The sequence below is a fragment of the Notechis scutatus genome, chromosome 5, assembly GCF_049901735.1.
Source record: "Notechis scutatus isolate UNSWTSFEM ecotype Mainland chromosome 5, rNotScu1.2, whole genome shotgun sequence".
NCBI classification, from domain to species: Eukaryota; Metazoa; Chordata; class Lepidosauria; order Squamata; family Elapidae; genus Notechis; species Notechis scutatus.
This window is the reverse complement of record NC_142013.1, coordinates 61,107,940-61,125,425: the sequence shown is the minus strand read 5'-3', so window position 1 is coordinate 61,125,425 and position 17,486 is coordinate 61,107,940. Positions and strand designations below refer to the sequence as shown.

The window sequence follows — 17,486 nt, the reverse complement described above, 5'->3', positions numbered from 1 at the left end:
TGTAGAAAAGACACTGAATTGAATTGATGAGCTCTGCATCACCAGGGGTGATATTATATTTATTTTAAACAGCAAAGCAATAAGGAGCCAAATAATTGTATCCTTTAAAATAACTGGGCCAAGCCTCCACTGAGTTGAGCTTGACTTGTTTAATTTGGAGTTAGCACATACTGTGGCATATGATTTACCAAATGATGTGAATCTACTCAATTATGGTTTATTAGAGTGTATTAAGCAAAAATATAAAATAGTACAAAATGTAAATCAGACCATCAACAATGCCCCAATTTCACATGGATCTTTCTACCACATGATCCAAAATATATGAATCCCCAAAACAGAAACAACCTGTTCCAAGAGCATTATGCATTTGTTTGCCTATTCACATGAGACATCTGAAGTGATATTTGAATTTTTTTAATCAGTGCAATTAAATAGCAGCCTTGAAGCCATTTAATATCAACAGTGGCAAATTAAGATAGTACTAATTTTTTAGTCCTCCTCACCTCCTCTATTACCATTGAAACAGTACCTCCTTGCTCCGTAAATACTGCACGTGCAGAAACGGGGCAAACTTATTTATTGACGCTGCTTGTGAGTCTAGACTCCAGTCCTCTTTTTCTGTCATTGTTTTATATTATCTTTGAAGTCTCTCCCACTTCCATCCGTCATCCTTCTGGGGAGTGCATGCAACCGGCTTTCCTTGCGAGTCGCCTCACTTCGCATCTCACTGCGCTTCCGGAGCGGAGCCAGAAGGAGGCTCTACTGAGTCCTTGTTCCAGAAGGACAAGAAGATCTGCGCCAGGACTGGGACGGCAGATTTTCTGTAGGTTGATTTACAGGCATCCATTCTTTTCAGTGGCAACTTGTCCCCCTTCCCCCCTTTTTTTCTAGTTAGAGCTGAAAGACTCTCCCGACATTCAACTGGGGGTCCCCGGGAAGGCTTTTTTTGCGAGTACGCAGAGGTGCAGAAAGGTAAACCGGCGCCGTGAGGGGAGTAGCAATCGCAACAGCCATCGCAAGCGAGGACTGACTTCATGGTGTGTTAACTTGAGGTTTCCCACCATTGGAGGACTATGAATGTCGCCCATTTGTCTCTCGCGAGCCCGGACCGTGCAAGTTGACGATGCCTCGCCAGTCCAGGACAAGAGTGAGGTAGCTGATTTGGAACAAGCAGGTAACCCGTGAGCACCTTTCGTAATCTCCAAGCTGTTTCCCTTTAAGAATTTTACGGTTGGCCTCTCGAAACGCAGGAAGGTCGATGTCTACGCTTCCGTTTTATACTTGTCTTTTTCATTTCTTCCAAGTAGCGAGGGGAGAATGTGCTCTGCAAGGGGGAGGAGGAGACTTGGAGTGATTCTGTGCGGGAAGGTGAAGATGCTTGCCTTCAATTGAGAACAACTGAAAACAAGTAGTTTACTTCCCCCTCTCGCCATCTTTGCAACCAAGTTTGCTTAGGGCAGTTCTGATTTGAGACAGAAAAGGGATGCCTTGGTGCTTCTCGACCGTGGTGAATATTAGGATTACTTTGGAAACAAGGATGGAATGTGGTTATGTTCATCACCCAGCTATAATTCTTGTTTCAATCTGTCACTTTATCAACATTTTATTCATTTGCAAAGATACCCATTTCTTCCCAAAACTGATCCTGTTGAATTCAGTAGCTGTTTTGTTCAGACAATGGAGTAGGAATTGTAGGCTGACTCTTCAAAAGGGTTTAATACGTGATTAATTACACTCCTTTTGACAATGCTACTTATCTCTCTCTCTCCCTCCCTCCCCTCCCTCTACTTGATACTTTCACCTGCATACTGAGTTTGGAAAGTAAACTGTGCAATGAGTCTTTTGCAATGATAAAATCTGAAAGCTCAACACAAAGAAAAATCTCCTACTGAGCAATAAAACAAAAATGCTGTACTCTTGCTAGGCTTTTTGGTTTGTTTCTGAAAACAAGTGCATTTGAGGTATGAAGAGTGAGATCAAAGTAGGTGTAGTATGAAAATTAACTGACATGCCAAAAGGAATTTTTCACTTTTGAGTATGTGTTAGTGGATCACCACCTATTTGATAAATTGCCTTTGAAATCCCAGAGACTTCAGAATGGAGCCTCCTTAGCCTTCTGCAAAGTATCGGTGCAGACATTATTGTATAAACAGGGAATTGCAAAGCATTATCAGTCCAATTTTGTAGGCATTTATTAAAAGAAAGATTCAGTATTTTCAGTAGTCTAATCCCAGGAAAGGATGCTCAGAAGGCAGCCAACAAATAACATTAATTTATGAATTGCCTAAGTAATTTTTCATTTAAGGGAGGAATTTGTAATAGTGGACTGTGCATGCCCTGTCAAGGGCTAGAGTCCAAAAATGAGAAAGTCATGTTTTATTTTGGAAGGAAGGTTATAAGGGGTAAAATGAGTACTTTCAATTTCTGGAAGACTTAAACTACCTTTGGATCTTTAAAACCCATTCCAAAATTCTAATTAATGCAGCAAATTTTGAAAAAAAAAGTGATAGCCCACTAATATGCTGTTTTGAGGGCGGTATGTTGGATTGCTAGCCCTCAGGTCAGCATTTTTAATACCAATTTTTTTTATTTTTGAAAGCAGTTTGCCATTGCTTCCTTGCTCCAAGGTCATTAAACTGGCTTCGTCACCCAACTGAACTAGAACTCATGGTATCCCATGAGTTCTAGCTTGGTGCTTTAACCATTACACCAAATACTTTTTATAGTGAATAATATCTTATTCAACCATAATTTGAATTCATGTGTGTTTGTGCATGTTAGGTATAACATTGATACCCAACAAAGTTTGGGTGGATAAATATATAAACTAAGGTATCATAGTTTAAGTGTTTGTAACTTTAAGCACCACACTGCATGTAATTAGCCAATTAAGGGTGCGGTTAGAAACTGCAATAAGAGGAAGCAGGAGAAAGCTTGCTGCTTACTGCCTATTGCCTGCTGTCTACTGTTTTACTGTTTGCCGTTTACTGTTTACTGCTGGATACAACTGTTTACTACTGTTTTACTGCGACTGTCTACTGTTTGATCGTTCTACTGAATATCCAGCGTTATCATCTGGAGAAAGGCATCGGAGGAGGAGAAGATATCTTTATCGGCTGATAAAGATATAGTAAGGACTGTTACCTGGACTGAGTTAGTGAGTCTTACTGAATGGATATATTGTGAATGACATACGGACTGATTGACAATGCTTAAACTCTAACTGGATTAAAAACTATTTAAACTACAAACAGTGTTTGTGTTCAGTGTGTGTATACTCTAAAACCCTTCCTCTCTCATTTGGCTGCCTGGCTTGACTGCTGCTGCATACTCTGCTAGGGGTTTATCCCCAAACACTAACAAATGGTTATGGGCCCAACTGCACAGTCTAACTAACCAAAATATAGCAGTGAGAGTTGGTGTGAGTTGCACATTACTGTAAAAACAAACTGTTTTTATTAGTTTAAAATAGTCATATATCTGAAGAGTAATGGCACAAGTAAATCTACCACATCTGTCCTTGATATCCAGACTGGATGGAACAAACTATGTTTCATGGTCAATGAAATGTAGTTTACTTCTACGTAGAGAAGGTTTGTGGGACATTATAACAAACCCACCAGATGTGAGTAGATGGGATCCTGATGATGAAGAGGATAACCAAAAGTTACAAGACTATAAACGGAAGAATGAGCAGGCTTTATGCATCATAGGACTGACTCTCTGTGACCAGCAGCTTGTCCATATTCGTGGAGAAGAAAATGCTGCAAACTGCTGGGAGAACCTCAGGAAGATATATGTTCGGGACAGTGTAGGAGCACATATAAATCTTACACGGAAGCTGTTTCGAACACATCTTCAAAGGAATGGAGATATGTTAGCTCATTTAAACTGTATGAAGAGCATTTTTCAAGAATTACAAAGAAAAAGAGCTTATCCTTAATGAGCTGCAACAAGTATACATTATATTATCTTCATTAGATCAAAGCTATGATGACTATGTGACTTCGTTGGAAGTATTGCCTAAGGATAGCCTCTCATTAACCGAGATTACAGGCAGGCTACTAGAAGAAGCCAGAAGAAGGTGTGAACGTGACCAGCTGAGAGAAGATAAATCTAAGAAGAGAAATTATCTTCAAAGCTTGATAGAAACCAGCTTAGTAAAAGAAAGCACCCGGAAGAAGAGAATTTATCTTCGACGGCATACACAATTAAAAAGTGTTTTAATTGTGGAGGAAGAGGACATTTGGCAAGTTTTTGCAAAAAGGGAAAAAGCCAGAATGTAAAAAAGCCCAAGAAAGCCTTTGAACTAACCATGATTAGCAACTGTGATGTGAAGAATGATTTATGGGTGGTGGACAGTGGTGCATCCCACTGCATCACGAGAGATAAGACAAAATTTGTAAAAATGTCTACAAGCTCTCAACATATATCACTTGCTAATGGCTGGAACCTGAAAGCGAAAGGAGAAGGTACTGCACATTGTCCGTGCATAAATCAGGATATAAAAATGTTGTATGTACCGCAACTAAAGTTCAACTTGCTTTCTGTAAGGGTATTAGTCAAACTAGGTTATGTAATTACATTTAAAAATAATAATTGCATAATTGAGAAGGATAAAAAAAGGGTAACTGCAGCTTTAAATGGAACGTTATACGTCTTAGATGATAGTAAGAAAGGGGAGGCACAGACTGTATTTACCAATATAACGCCTCATAATGAATGTATCCATTTATTGCATAGGCGTTTGGGGCATGTAAATTTTAAAATGCTAAAACGTACAGTAGAGTTATCTGATGGAATAAGGTTAAAACCTTGTGATAAATATTTGCGTTGTAATGTTTGCTGTGAAGATAAGAGCAAAGTATTGCCTGCAAATAGGCTAAATGGTTTCAAAACCAAAGAACCTTTAGAAGTGATATTTGCAGACATCATAGGTCCAAAGAAATCCAGTATGGGGGGGTGCTCGATATATACTGAGCATTATGGACCACTATTCTAGATATGGGTTTTGCTACTTAATGAAGAGCAAAACTGAAACATATCAACACTTTTTCAACTGGCTTAAATTTGCAGAAAGAAAGACTAAACGGCAACTGATAACCCTGGTGACAGATAATGGTACGGAATTTGTTAACAACAAATTCCAGAACAGACTAAAGGTAGCTGGAATAGAGCACAAGAAGTCTGCACCATACAGGCCAGAACACAACGCATTCATAGAGAGAAGAGGCCAAACACTACAGGCAATAGTTAGAACAATGTTAACTGATTCTGGATTACCTGATTCTTTGTGGGGGGAGGCTACAATGTGTGCTAATAACATATTGAACAACGTTGTTAACACAACGACAGGTGAAATACCATTCACCAAGTGGCATGGCAGGAAACCTGACCTAAGTTACCTGCACACATTTGGTGCACCAGCATGGGTGCATATCCCTACACAACTCAGGCATAAAGGGCAACACAGAGCTAAACGATTTTTCTTCGTTGGTTACCAGGCAAACCATAGGGTATATAGATTTTGGGAGAAAGGCACATCTAAGGTGTTATGTAGTGCTAGTGCCCAATTTCTAGAGCACGTAGGATGGGAGAAGTTAGAACAGGATACCAATAAAGAAGTAATTATTGAATCCTATAGAAATCCCATTAGTTATCCCTGTAACTTTAAGAATAAAGTAAAGAGAGAAATACAGGAAGAAATAGAGCCCATAAAGGAAGAAATAGATCCAATAGCTGAGCAGGATGAGGAAGATGAACAGGTAGTAGTTCAAAAAAAGTCCTCCTGCAAGCCCTGTAATTCCCAGAAGAACTACACGAATATCTAGACCGCCTGATAGGTACCAGGCTAACACAGTGTGCCAGATTAATAGAGTTCCATGTACTGTAGATGAAATAAAAATGTATCCTACTAAGGATAAGGAAAGTTGGTATGCAGCAATGAATAAGGAATTGAACTCATTAAAGAATATGAAAGTATATGAGAATGCGAGATTACCTGTAGATATGAAGTCCATTGGCTGCAAATGGATCTTTAAGGTAAAATCTGATAAAGATGGAAATATAATCCATAAGGCACGATTAGTAGCCCAAGGTTTTAGACAGAATGCCAATGACTATGATGAGGTGTTTGCACCTAGTCTTAAGGCAGCAACCTTGAGGGCAGCTTTAGTGTGGGCAGCTAGCAAAAAATATATAATTAACCACCTAGATGTGGAAACCGCTTACTTGCACGCCCCATTAAGACACACTATATATATATGAAAAAACCTGTTGGAATTAAAAGTGAAATAATAGATAATAATGATTGTTGGTTGTTAAAAAAAAAGCCTCTATGGTCTTAAACAATCAGGCTATGAATGGAACCAGTATATTGTAAAGGAACTAAACAATATAGGATTCAGAGCTGGGTTAGCCGATCCATGTCTATTTAAGAGGGAGACAAATGGGAAAATATCATTATTATTATTGTTCACTGATGATATTGCATTGATTACTGAAACTAATGATGAGGCCAATAAAATAATAGCATCATTAGAAAATAAAATAAAGATTAAGCAATTAGGGGAGATAAAAAAATATCTCGGTTTAAATATACAGAAAACACAGAAGGGCTTTAAGATATCTCAGGAAGATAAGATATGCAAATTGCTAATAGATTATAAAATGGAGCTTTGTAAGCCAGCTAAGACTCCAATGAGTCAGGAGTTTAGCAACACTGATGCACAAAGCCCGGGATTTGATAAGGTAATTTATCAATCATTAATTGGTAGTTTGTCTTATATTAGCAATTGGTCTAGACCAGACATATCGTACAGTGTGAATCAGTTAGCTCGTTTCAATTCTGCACCAAGTGAAAGACACTGGATTGCAGCTAAAAGAATATTAAGATATCTTAAAAAGACAATGAATTATTCATTGTATCTAGAGCCAAAAGGTGATCTAATTCTGAGTGCTTATGCTGATGCTAGTTTTGCATCAGAAAGAGACACAAGAAAGTCGACTTCAGGAACAGCCATAATGCTGGGTAAGACATTAATAGGTTGGAAGTCAATAAGACAACAGCATATAAGTTTGTCAACTATGGAGGCAGAATTCTCCTGTTTATCGCTATTATGTACAGAATTGATTATGTATAAGCAAATGATGAATGATATAGGCATAACTGTGAATTATCCTATAATTATACATGAAGATAATCAGGCAGCAATTCAAATGGCCACAAATATTGCAGTCAAAACTAGGAGCAAGCATACAGATTTAAGGTACCTAAACGTTAGACAATCTGTGAGAAGTAAAATGATACAGCTGGAGTACTGCATGTCGGAGGACAATGTAGCTGATAATTTTACAAAAGCCCAAGGTGCCAGGAAGCACCAAGAGAGTTGTGAAAACTATGGGGTTAGATTTTAAAGGTATTATATATTTATATCACCCAAAAGGGGAGAATGTTAGGTATAACATTGATACCCAACAAAGTTTGGGTGGATAAATATATAAACTAAGGTATCATAGTTTAAGTGTTTGTAACTTTAAGCACCACACTGCATGTAATTAGCCAATTAAGGGTGCGGTTAGAAACTGCAATAAGAGGAAGCAGGAGAAAGCTTGCTGCTTACTGCCTATTGCCTGCTGTCTACTGTTTTACTGTTTGCTGTTTACTGTTTACTGCTGGATACAACTGTTTACTACTGTTTTACTGCGACTGTCTACTGTTTGATCGTTCTACTGAATATCCAGCGTTATCATCTGGAGAAAGGCATCGGAGGAGGAGAAGATATCTTTATCGGCTGATAAAGATATAGTAAGGACTGTTACCTGGACTGAGTTAGTGAGTCTTACTGAATGGATATATTGTGAATGACATACGGACTGATTGACAATGCTTAAACTCTAACTGGATTAAAAACTATTTAAACTACAAACAGTGTTTGTGTTCAGTGTGTGTATACTCTAAAACCCTTCCTCTCTCATTTGGCTGCCTGGCTTGACTGCTGCTGCATACTCTGCTAGGGGTTTATCCCCAAACACTAACAGTGCATTTTTAGATTTCAATCCAGTCTGGATATTTTACAAAATCTTCTGAGAAACAATATTAAATTTTGTCTGCTTATCTAGATAAGGTACTACTTATCTAGTAGCCTGTTTTATGCAGACCTTCGAGCATATGTTTTATGCAGACAAAGGAAAAAGATATTAGTATCATAAATTAGAAGTCTAGTGGTTACAGCATCAGTCCAGAAACCAGGAAACTTGTGAGTTTTAGTGCTGCTTTAGGCATGGCTGGGTGACTTTGGGCCAGTCACTGTCTCTTAGCCCAATCCACATCACAGGGTTGTTGTGGGGAAAATAGGAGGAAGGAGTATTGGCCACCTTCTAATGAATAAATAATTCAAAATACATGATTAATATGAAGTAATGGTAACTTGAGTAATTAATGTGATGAAGTATGTATCTGGCAACATTTGTAAGCTTCCGATAACTTGAACAGATATGTTACATCTGCAGTATATAATCAAGAAGGTAATATCAACCTTTATAAATTTCTGAAATAATCCTTGCAGGGTTTTCAGTTTTATGATGATAAAGAAGGTTATATAGATGGGGAACCTTGCAAGTTGCAGTATCTTTTGTTATTCAGAGTAGAGAATTCATATGCCAATTCATATGCACAATGTTAACACCCTGCATTTCTCTATAGAATTTCTGTTAGAATGCTCTGCAGCATCAGGAATGAAGGATGGCTTTGCTCTCAACAAAATAATGTCAAGTAGTAGCACTTTTACTTTTCCCAAAGGAGCAAATAAGGAATGATTTGCTCATATAGAAGAAACATGGGAGTAGTTAACTCAGAATCAGCTCTGCGATCTATTACCTATTTTTTATGTTCTTTCCCCCCTCATGTTAGGGCTCATATTACTCATATATCCACACAGTTGTTTTATGAGAACATCCTGTCAGCTCCGGATCCATCTTGATTCAGATTCAGGGCTGCCACAGTGAGGGATGGGGAAGCTGTGGGAACGGGAGAGTATTGAAGGGAGTATAGCCACAACAACATCCTTTCGCCAGAGATCATTTGGAGGGGAGTGACTGCAATTGGTGGTAGTTGAGAATTGAAGTGGATTGGCTAATGTGACTGAGGAGTCATAAAATGGGGCAGGGTGTGAGTTTTAGTGTGGAAGGGGAAAAACATGGGAATTCAGATTTGGGTTTTCCCTAGATGTGCCAACATGACTTCTCTAATAAATTCTTTCTTTGGTGGACTTTATCTTGGAGTTTTGAATCACATGGAGAGTTTAATTGGAATGCTGACATTAACTTGAATCTCCTTTTAAAGAAAATCCCAATGGCTTCTCACAAAGCAGTGCCGCTTTCCAGGGTCCTGAGCCCCAAGATGCATCCCAATATAACGGGCATAAAGACTCAGGGAAGATGGAGCAGGGAACGGAGACCCCTGAAGGAGCTACCGGATTCGCTTCAGAGGATGTTTGTGGAGCTATCTGCTACCCATCAGCTGCGGTGGTGGCCAAAGCCGAGGCAGCATAGGCCGAACTCCAGAGGGGCACCAGACACAAGGAACGAACCCCATGGCAGACCCCGCCAGCCAGATCAGCTGTGCAGGTAGAGTTAGAGCCAGTGATGATGGTCCCTGAGCCTCCAGAGGCATCAGGACAACCTGAGCAAATGGCAACCTTCGAGTGGAGACCATCAAGACCCCTAGAGACTGGCGAGTTCAGGAAATGGAGGCTCCAACCGTCGTCACATAGCCAGTCACTTACCAGGCTACTTGAGAAATTCAATCTACTGAGTGTGGGGCCAACAGTCTAGACATCCTCACACTCAATCTAACCTGGTTAGATTCTAACCCAGCCTACATTCAACTTTCTGGGGTTAGGAAGCACAGCAGTCCAGAGCGGAGCATCTGCTTCATTCCACTTGGCACTGGCAGGACCAAGGCACAGCCTCCCGCTTTGAACCCCCTCTGTTAGAACTGCAGTGCAGCTGGCCGCCACAGCAGGACAACACCCCGGACCTTTGGGCCACTCAAGACCAGGGACCAGGGGAAGAACGGGAGGTTTGCCAAGGCCTGCCTGTCAACCCCCACTAGTGCCTCCCAGACTGCTGCCTGCCAACCAGATTCTGCCCTGGTGGGCCTTTTACCCAGGCCAAGGATGGATCCAGTACCAGGAATGCCAGCTCCTGTCCCACCACCGATCCTGCCAGCTGCAGCTGCCCCCCATCAGCTACCCCAGTTCTTAGCTACCTTTGATGGCACCCCGGGCAAACTGGCCTATTTCCTAAATTGAATCTGTGCTCACATTGATTGATATGGGGCACAGTACCAGTCAGACCAGGACATGATCTCGGTCATCGCAGATAATATGAGAGAAGGGGAAGCAGCGGAGTGGATTGCTCAACTCCATGATGAAGGAGCCCCTAAGTTGGAAGATGGGGATGAGTTTGTGCAGTCTCTAAGGGCTCGATTCAAGGACACAGCCAACTGAGAGGGAGCTAAAGCAGAGATCAAGGGGCTGAAGCAACACGGTCAACCCCTCCCAAAGAGTTTGTGTGGGAGTTTAGAAGAGTGGCCAGAAAATTATGAGGCTGGCCTGAGTGACTCTTCATCCATTATTTTAAGGAAACCCTGGATCAGGACCTTAGGCAAGCTTACGCCTACCAAGGGGTACCCGACCGGATTGAAGATTGGTAGCAGATGGTAATTACTATGGACTTGGAAATTCAACTCCACCAAAGATTGACGCAAGAGAAACCCCCTAAGTGGCCATTGGACCGTAGGCCAGCTGGCAAGCCACCAGTAGAAGCAAAGCCCGTGGCAAGCCCCGATGTCAAGTGTTTCAGATGTGGCCAGCAGGGTCACTGAGGCTTCAGAATATCTCGCACCATCTCCTATTCCTCAGGTGAGGACACCAACTGCAGCCAAGTAGAATACAACTCTCCAAAAACTACCTGGCCCCCGAGGTATCGACTCTGGTGGGAGTGGCGATGAGGACCTGGTGGTAAGTGGAGCCATCCGCCCTTTCACCATAAAGTCTCATATAGTGATGCCCCGGACCAAAGCCCATAGGGAGCTGGAGGCCATAATAGACATGGCCAGTGCCAATGTACCCAATGCTCAATCAGCTCCCAGACCATGCAAAAGTTCGAGATAAAAACAATAACTCTGAAATGCCCCCATCCGTTTTGAACAAGTAGTTCACTTATTGGGGGAGAGCCAGCAACTTTAGTCACCGAACTTGTAAGCCTGGAGATGGGGTGGCACTGGGAACTGATACAATTTGTCATCGCCCCAAAAATGACCGACGCCCTCATTCTGTGCTTGGCTTGGCAAATCATTACCTGGGAAGACTGCTACCGTAAGCTAAGGATAGGCATAGGCCCCTTGCCTCCCCACAAACAATGAGAGCCAGCCACCTTTGGGACCCAGGGATCACAGTCAGAAGAAGGGAGTGGCTTCCATGATGGAGGGACTACCCAGTTGCCCACGGATACCCAAAGAATACCAGGACTTACCAGAGGCCTTAGTGAAGACGAGTGCAATGTACTTCCTCCACACTGACCCACTGACTGTACAATAGAATTCATCCCAGGAGAAAAACTACCAAAGCCAAAAATGTACTCAATGACTCCCAAAGAAATGGATGAATTGAGGAAGTACATTGATGGCAACTTAGTGAGAGGATTCACCCAGCCAGCAAAATCTCAGGTCGCAGCCCTTGTATTGTTTAAAGAGAAGTCTGGACTGATCACAAAAACTTAGAAGCACTGAAGACTCCAAGAAAACTGTCCCCTAAGCAAATTTGCTGGCTGCAATACTTTAAATGCTTCAACTTTGAACTGAAGAATGTCCCAGGTGAGAAGAATAAGTTGGCTAATGCTTTGTCAAGAAAACCTCAGTTTAACAGCCGACAGGAGGAAGTAGTACATGCAGTTGTACCTCAATTTCAGCCAGTTGCTCAAGTCACCACCCGAAGCCTAGCCAGGAGTTGGGACAACCGCATGGCAGACCTGATCACTGCGGAGATGAAGACTAAGCTCCCTGCTGTCCAGTGGCTAAAAGATAACCCCAACATCCTAACACTACGAGATTGGTTAGCTTGGAAGGGATCTAAGTTATACGTTCCTGCCAGCCTGAGGCTGAAAGTACTTCAACACGATCATGATTTCTGGTTGGCTGGTCACTTTGGATTCCTAAAGACCCTCCACTTAGTGAGGAGGCAGTTTTGATGGTTGAAGATGAAGACAGACATGGAGGACTATGTAAAAAACTGTTCCATGTGCACTGCCATGAAAACACGACCAGGGAAGCTGCCTGGGACAGTAGCTGATCCCAGCCATCCCTGGGACTAGCCATGGACTTTATAGTCGAACTCCCAGAGAGTGGTGGAAATACCATCATCTGGACATTGATTTGTTTTCTATTTTTTTTTAAATTTTAAAACAAACTTTATTGAATACAAAAAATTAAAATATACAAATATACAAACTCAAAAGACAGACAAACGTCACAATAATCTCTGTGCTAAAACTAGTTTAACTTTCCTTTAATACATTTGACAGTGAGTTAATATTTCCTAAATTATATTATGTGGCAGTTATTTCTTGCTTCCTATAGGTTCTCTGTTATTTATGTTCTATCAAGCATAATGTTCTGTTATTAATGTTTGTTGTTGGATTATACTTACCGTGTTTCTCCAACAATACGGCCTCCACCAATAGGAAGCCCCAGCATGATTTATTGGCATAAAATCAAATTAAGCCCCTCCCCCCAAATTAAGGCCCATATTAAACATGCGAAATGGGGGGGGGAATGGCGGGGGGGGGCTTGCCGTTAGGAAGTACTTTGTTGCATGCCCGGATATGGTGCTGCCTGCGTTGGTGGAGCACTTCATATCGAGAGACCTTCCGCCACCGTTGCTTTCCCTTCTCGCTGCCATAGCGTTACAGCAACGCCACGGCGTTTGGTGCAGCCACATGCAGCCAGTCAGGGCTCCTCCCTGCAACCGGAGCCCTGAGGAGACACTTGGCTTCAGGCGCTCCTGTGGCCGCCTTCCCTTTGCCTTTGAAGGTATAGTGAATTATTTTAAAAACCTCTGCTCATCCCATTAGGGATGGGCGCCGTGCGAGCTGGGCAGAGCCGGGAAAGCGAGCCGGGGGTGTTTCCTGGTTCTGCCCAGCCAGTACGGCTCTGCCGCAGCCCTGGCGGGATGAGCGGAGGTTTTTAAAATAATTCACTTTACCTTCGAAGGCAAAGGGAAGGCGGCGACAGGAGCACCTGAAGCCAAGTATACCAACAACAAAAGGCAAATCCTCAAGGTGGGCAGGAGGGAGGTGGCTACGTGCCCCCCGGGCTGCTTCAATGCAAGGTCCTGACTTGCAGCATCCTGCCGTTGCCACCGCGTCCTTTTCGCCGCCGCCTCCCTCTCCAACTGCGAAACTCGTGTGCTTCGCCAAACGCTCCGAGCGAGGCGAGCTCTTTCATACATAGAGAGAGAGGGAAAGAAGCCGGCGTGCTCCGAGTGGCTGGCTCTTTTCTCTAGCCGAGGCTGACATCTGACTGAATCTCTATCCCGCTCCTTTATCCTCACGACGGGGTCGGCAGCGACGCTCTCTGGTGCGGCCACCTCAGCTTGCCAGCCTTGTCCTGCTATGAGACAATACTGTGACAGCTGCTGCTACCGCACTCCCTTCTCTTTCCTCGCCTCTCCTCCCTTCCCTGGCAGGAGTGTGCGCGCCTGCTGCCACTGCCGCCGCTCCTGAGGCCGTCTGGGGCGGGCAGGTGGGAAAGCAAGCAAGGTGGCTGCGCTGTCTTCTTTTTCCCTCAGCGAAGCGCCGCCGCTTGCCGCCACCACCACCTGCGATGGGCGAGGAGGCGGCGGTGGCACCCAAAATGTCACCAAGGCAACGAGTGCCTCCCTGCCGGGCCCTCCGCTCATCCCGCCAGGGCCGTGGCAGAGCCGTGCGGGCTGGGCAGAACCAGGAAACACCCGCGGCTTGCTTTCCTGGCTCTGCCCAGCCTGCACGGCTCTGCCACGACCCTGGAGGCACTTCCTGTCAGCCTCGGCTAGAGAAAAGAGCCAGCCTCTCGGAGCACGCCGGCGTCTTTCCCTCTCTCTCTATGTATGAAAGAGCTTGCCTCGCTCGGAGCGTTTGGCGAAGCACACGAGTTTCGCAGTTGGAGAGGGAGGCGGCGGTGAAAAGGACGCGGTGGCAACGGCAGGATGCTGCAAGTCAGGACCTTGCATTGAAGCAGCCCGGGGCACGTAGCCACCTCCCTCCTGCCCACCTTGAGGATTTGCCTTTTGTTGTTGGTATACTTGGCTTCAGGTGCTCCTGTCGCCGCCTTCCCTTTGCCTTCGAAGGTAAAGTGAATTATTTTAAAAACCTCCGCTCATCCCGCCAGGGCCGGCAGAGCCGCACGGGCTGGGCAGAACCAGGAAACACCAGCGGCTTGCTTTCCCGGCTCTGCCCAGCTCGCATGGCTCCGGCGCGGCCCTGATAGGATGAGCGGAGGTTTTAAAATAATTCGCTTACCTCGAAGGCAAAGGGAAGGCGACCACAGAGCGCCTGAAGCCAGTGTCTCCTCAGGGCTCGGTTGCAGGAGGAAGCCCTGACTGGCTGCACGTGGCTGCGCCAAACGCCGCGGCGTTGCTGTAACGCTACGGCAGCAAGGGAGAAGGGAAAGCAACAGTGATGGAAGGTCTCCCGAACATCCAAGCTGTCGCCGTCCACCCACCCGAGGATGCAATGGGGGGGGGAATTAAGTCACCCCCGAAAAGACGGCCTAGCCGGTTTTTCGGGGGTCAAAAAAAAAATAAGGCCCGGCCTTATTATGTGAGAAACACGGTATTTATTTTTACCGATGAATTCCTTCTATTGATTGTTTAAAGAATGAGGGAGTCTAAGACTAACATTAACAATTCCTGTTTTGTTATTGTATGTATCATAATCTGTTTCATAAATTTGTTTTCCCCCCTTGATTCCCCTTTTCGCTTTTTTTACGTTCTAGCCAATCGTACCACTTATTCCAGACCGAGTAAAATTCTGCCTCCTCTTTTCCTTTTAATTTTAATGTGAGTTTTGCCATTTCTGCACTTTCACAATTTTTTTGAATAATAAATTGTATTGGTGATATATTAGGCGATTTCCAGAATTGAGCCAGTGAAATACATGCCGCTGTTAGGATATGAATAATCAAATATTTTACTTTGGCAGGAGAACCTTTCTTAATGATACCCAGAAGATACAATTTAGGTTCCCACTCCAATCCACCCTGGACAATTTCTTCTAACCAAGTCTTAATTCTACTCCAAAACTTTTTGACCACTGGGCATGTCCACCAGAGATGGAAGTAGGTACCATGATTCCCTTTGCATTTCCAACAAGTTGGATTGGATGCTGGATATATTTTTGCTAATCTGGAGGGTGCTAGATGCTATCTATATATCATTTTATATAAATTCTCTTTATAAGACACAGATTTAGTTATTGAAAGATTTCTCTGCCAGATTTCTTCCCAGTCTTCTAAGTCTATATTGTGGCTGAAATTTCTTGCCCACGGTATCATTGGTTCTTTCATAATTTCCTCAGCTAATTCATATTCCAATAGATAATTATATAATTTAGATATATTTTTATCTGGGCCCAAAAGTATCTTATCAAATTTAGTGCTCTTTGGGAACTTCCGGTGGCAAGGCAAGGACGAACAGAGGTGCAGAAGCCCGTCTGTGGTTTTAGTTAATCTCTTTTTGCGGTTGGCACGATCCTTTGAGGGTGCACGAGTCCCGAAGAGATTCGTGCCGGCGTGGGGGAGACTTGGGTTGCAGTGTGGGGAAGGCAACCCCACTGCAGCGAAGAGGAGCCCTCCAGAGCCCAACAAGCAAGAAGCCCCCTATCAATGGTGGCTCTGAAGTCTGGACTGCCACCGATGTAAAGAAGCGAGTGAGTGACAGTTTGTGAGATCATTGGGGAAGAGTGGCAGAGAAAATTAGCGGCGGAGAGGAGGATTGGAGGATGCCATAGACTTTTATAAGGCTGTTACAAGTGTCTGTCTGGAGTCCTAAAAGAAAGCGGCCAAAAAGCAGATGCGAGGCAAGTGAAAGTGAAAGGACTTGGCAGACAGAAGAGAGAGAAAGGACAATAACGAGTAAAAAGTTTACGAGGTTGGGAGACTAGCGTCTAGAAGGTGCCTGGAAGTTGTGGAGGATTTGGACTATCTCATTTGATTTTTATTCTGATAGACTTTATTAAAGCGGAGATGGGAAGAAGATCAAAGCTGACGGAACAGAGACAGTGTGGCGCCACAGGCGATACTTAGAAACCCTGAAGTTATCGTAACAATATAACTGATATAAACCACTTAACAGCCCTTAGGGAGTATACTGATCTAATTGAGGAGGTGGTTCCATCTGAAGAAAATCAGGAAAATTGAACTTAGGAACGCTAAGACAAAAAGTAAAAGTGGAAGCTTCCGAATGTGTGGAGACACCGTGTAATTGCAGTCACTACTCAGCATTTTTTACCTCCCCACTTCCGGTGCATTTGGAGTGAAAAGCTCTTAAACTTAGAGACGGAAAGCTAAAAACTTACTTCAAAATTCCTCCCCCCCTTTTTTTACTCCCCTTTTTCTGTATACATTTGCTCAATTTTTTTTCTTCTTTTTCCCTCACCATCTGGCGCTATGATGAACTATCTCTCCTTCTTTATTCTCTCTTTATAATGATTATAAATATGCATACTGGGGAAAGGAAAATTGATTGTTGTATCTGATTGTTAAATAATTGAATTAATTGATTTAATTGATTTAATAATAGTGATAGTTATACTTTGATTAGATATATAGGGAAAATAGTAAGAACATTAAGTATTATTTAATTAATAAGTATAGGGTTTTATGTATTAATATTATAATTTATTGTGTGACCACAATTAATCTACTTGGAGACGAATGTAATACTGTTTGTGTTTAAGAATATTCAAAATAAGGTTATATAATACATATATTTATTAATAATATTTAAATATAGTTGGATTCGGGTATAATATTTATATATATTTTCTATTACGTGGAAGTTATGTATAGAGGCTGAGCATTGAAGCCTTACAAAATTATATATGTGATTTAGAATTTGGATTTAAAATAATACAGTGATAATATTTTTATATATAAGTACTTATACTCCAGTAACCAGTTAAGAGCACAGCTATCCAGCAGATAGATAGATTAAGTAATTAGATACCGGTCAATCCTAATACAGAGATTCTATCACTGAATGTTAATTTGGGATAATATAATTAATATAGTACAACAACAGAAACAAATCTTAAAAGAAATGACTTCTACAACTACTACAGCTCTGAAAACTGGAAGAAAGGTCACCCCGACATTAACAACTACGTTGGCAACAGCTTCGCCCATGGCACAAAAAACCATAGAAGAAACATTACCAGTGGAGAAA

The 17,486-nt window shown here is 42.7% G+C and overlaps 1 protein-coding gene across 8 annotated transcripts in view; it reads left to right on the top strand.

Annotated features, from left to right (window-relative positions):
• Window positions 1-725: 725 nt before the first annotated feature.
• Window positions 726-17,486, top strand: part of SYTL5 (synaptotagmin like 5) — a 226,331-nt gene continuing 209,570 nt past the window's right edge. For 2 of the 8 annotated variants that reach the window (XM_087966846.1, XM_087966848.1), the window contains exon 1: window positions 734-1,177. The gene's annotated coding sequence lies outside the window, so the exon portion shown is untranslated. Of the gene's footprint in view, window positions 1,178-17,486 lie in introns of all 8 variants that reach the window. The other 6 variants (XM_087966852.1, XM_087966844.1, XM_087966843.1 and 3 more) reach the window with 6 other exon arrangements.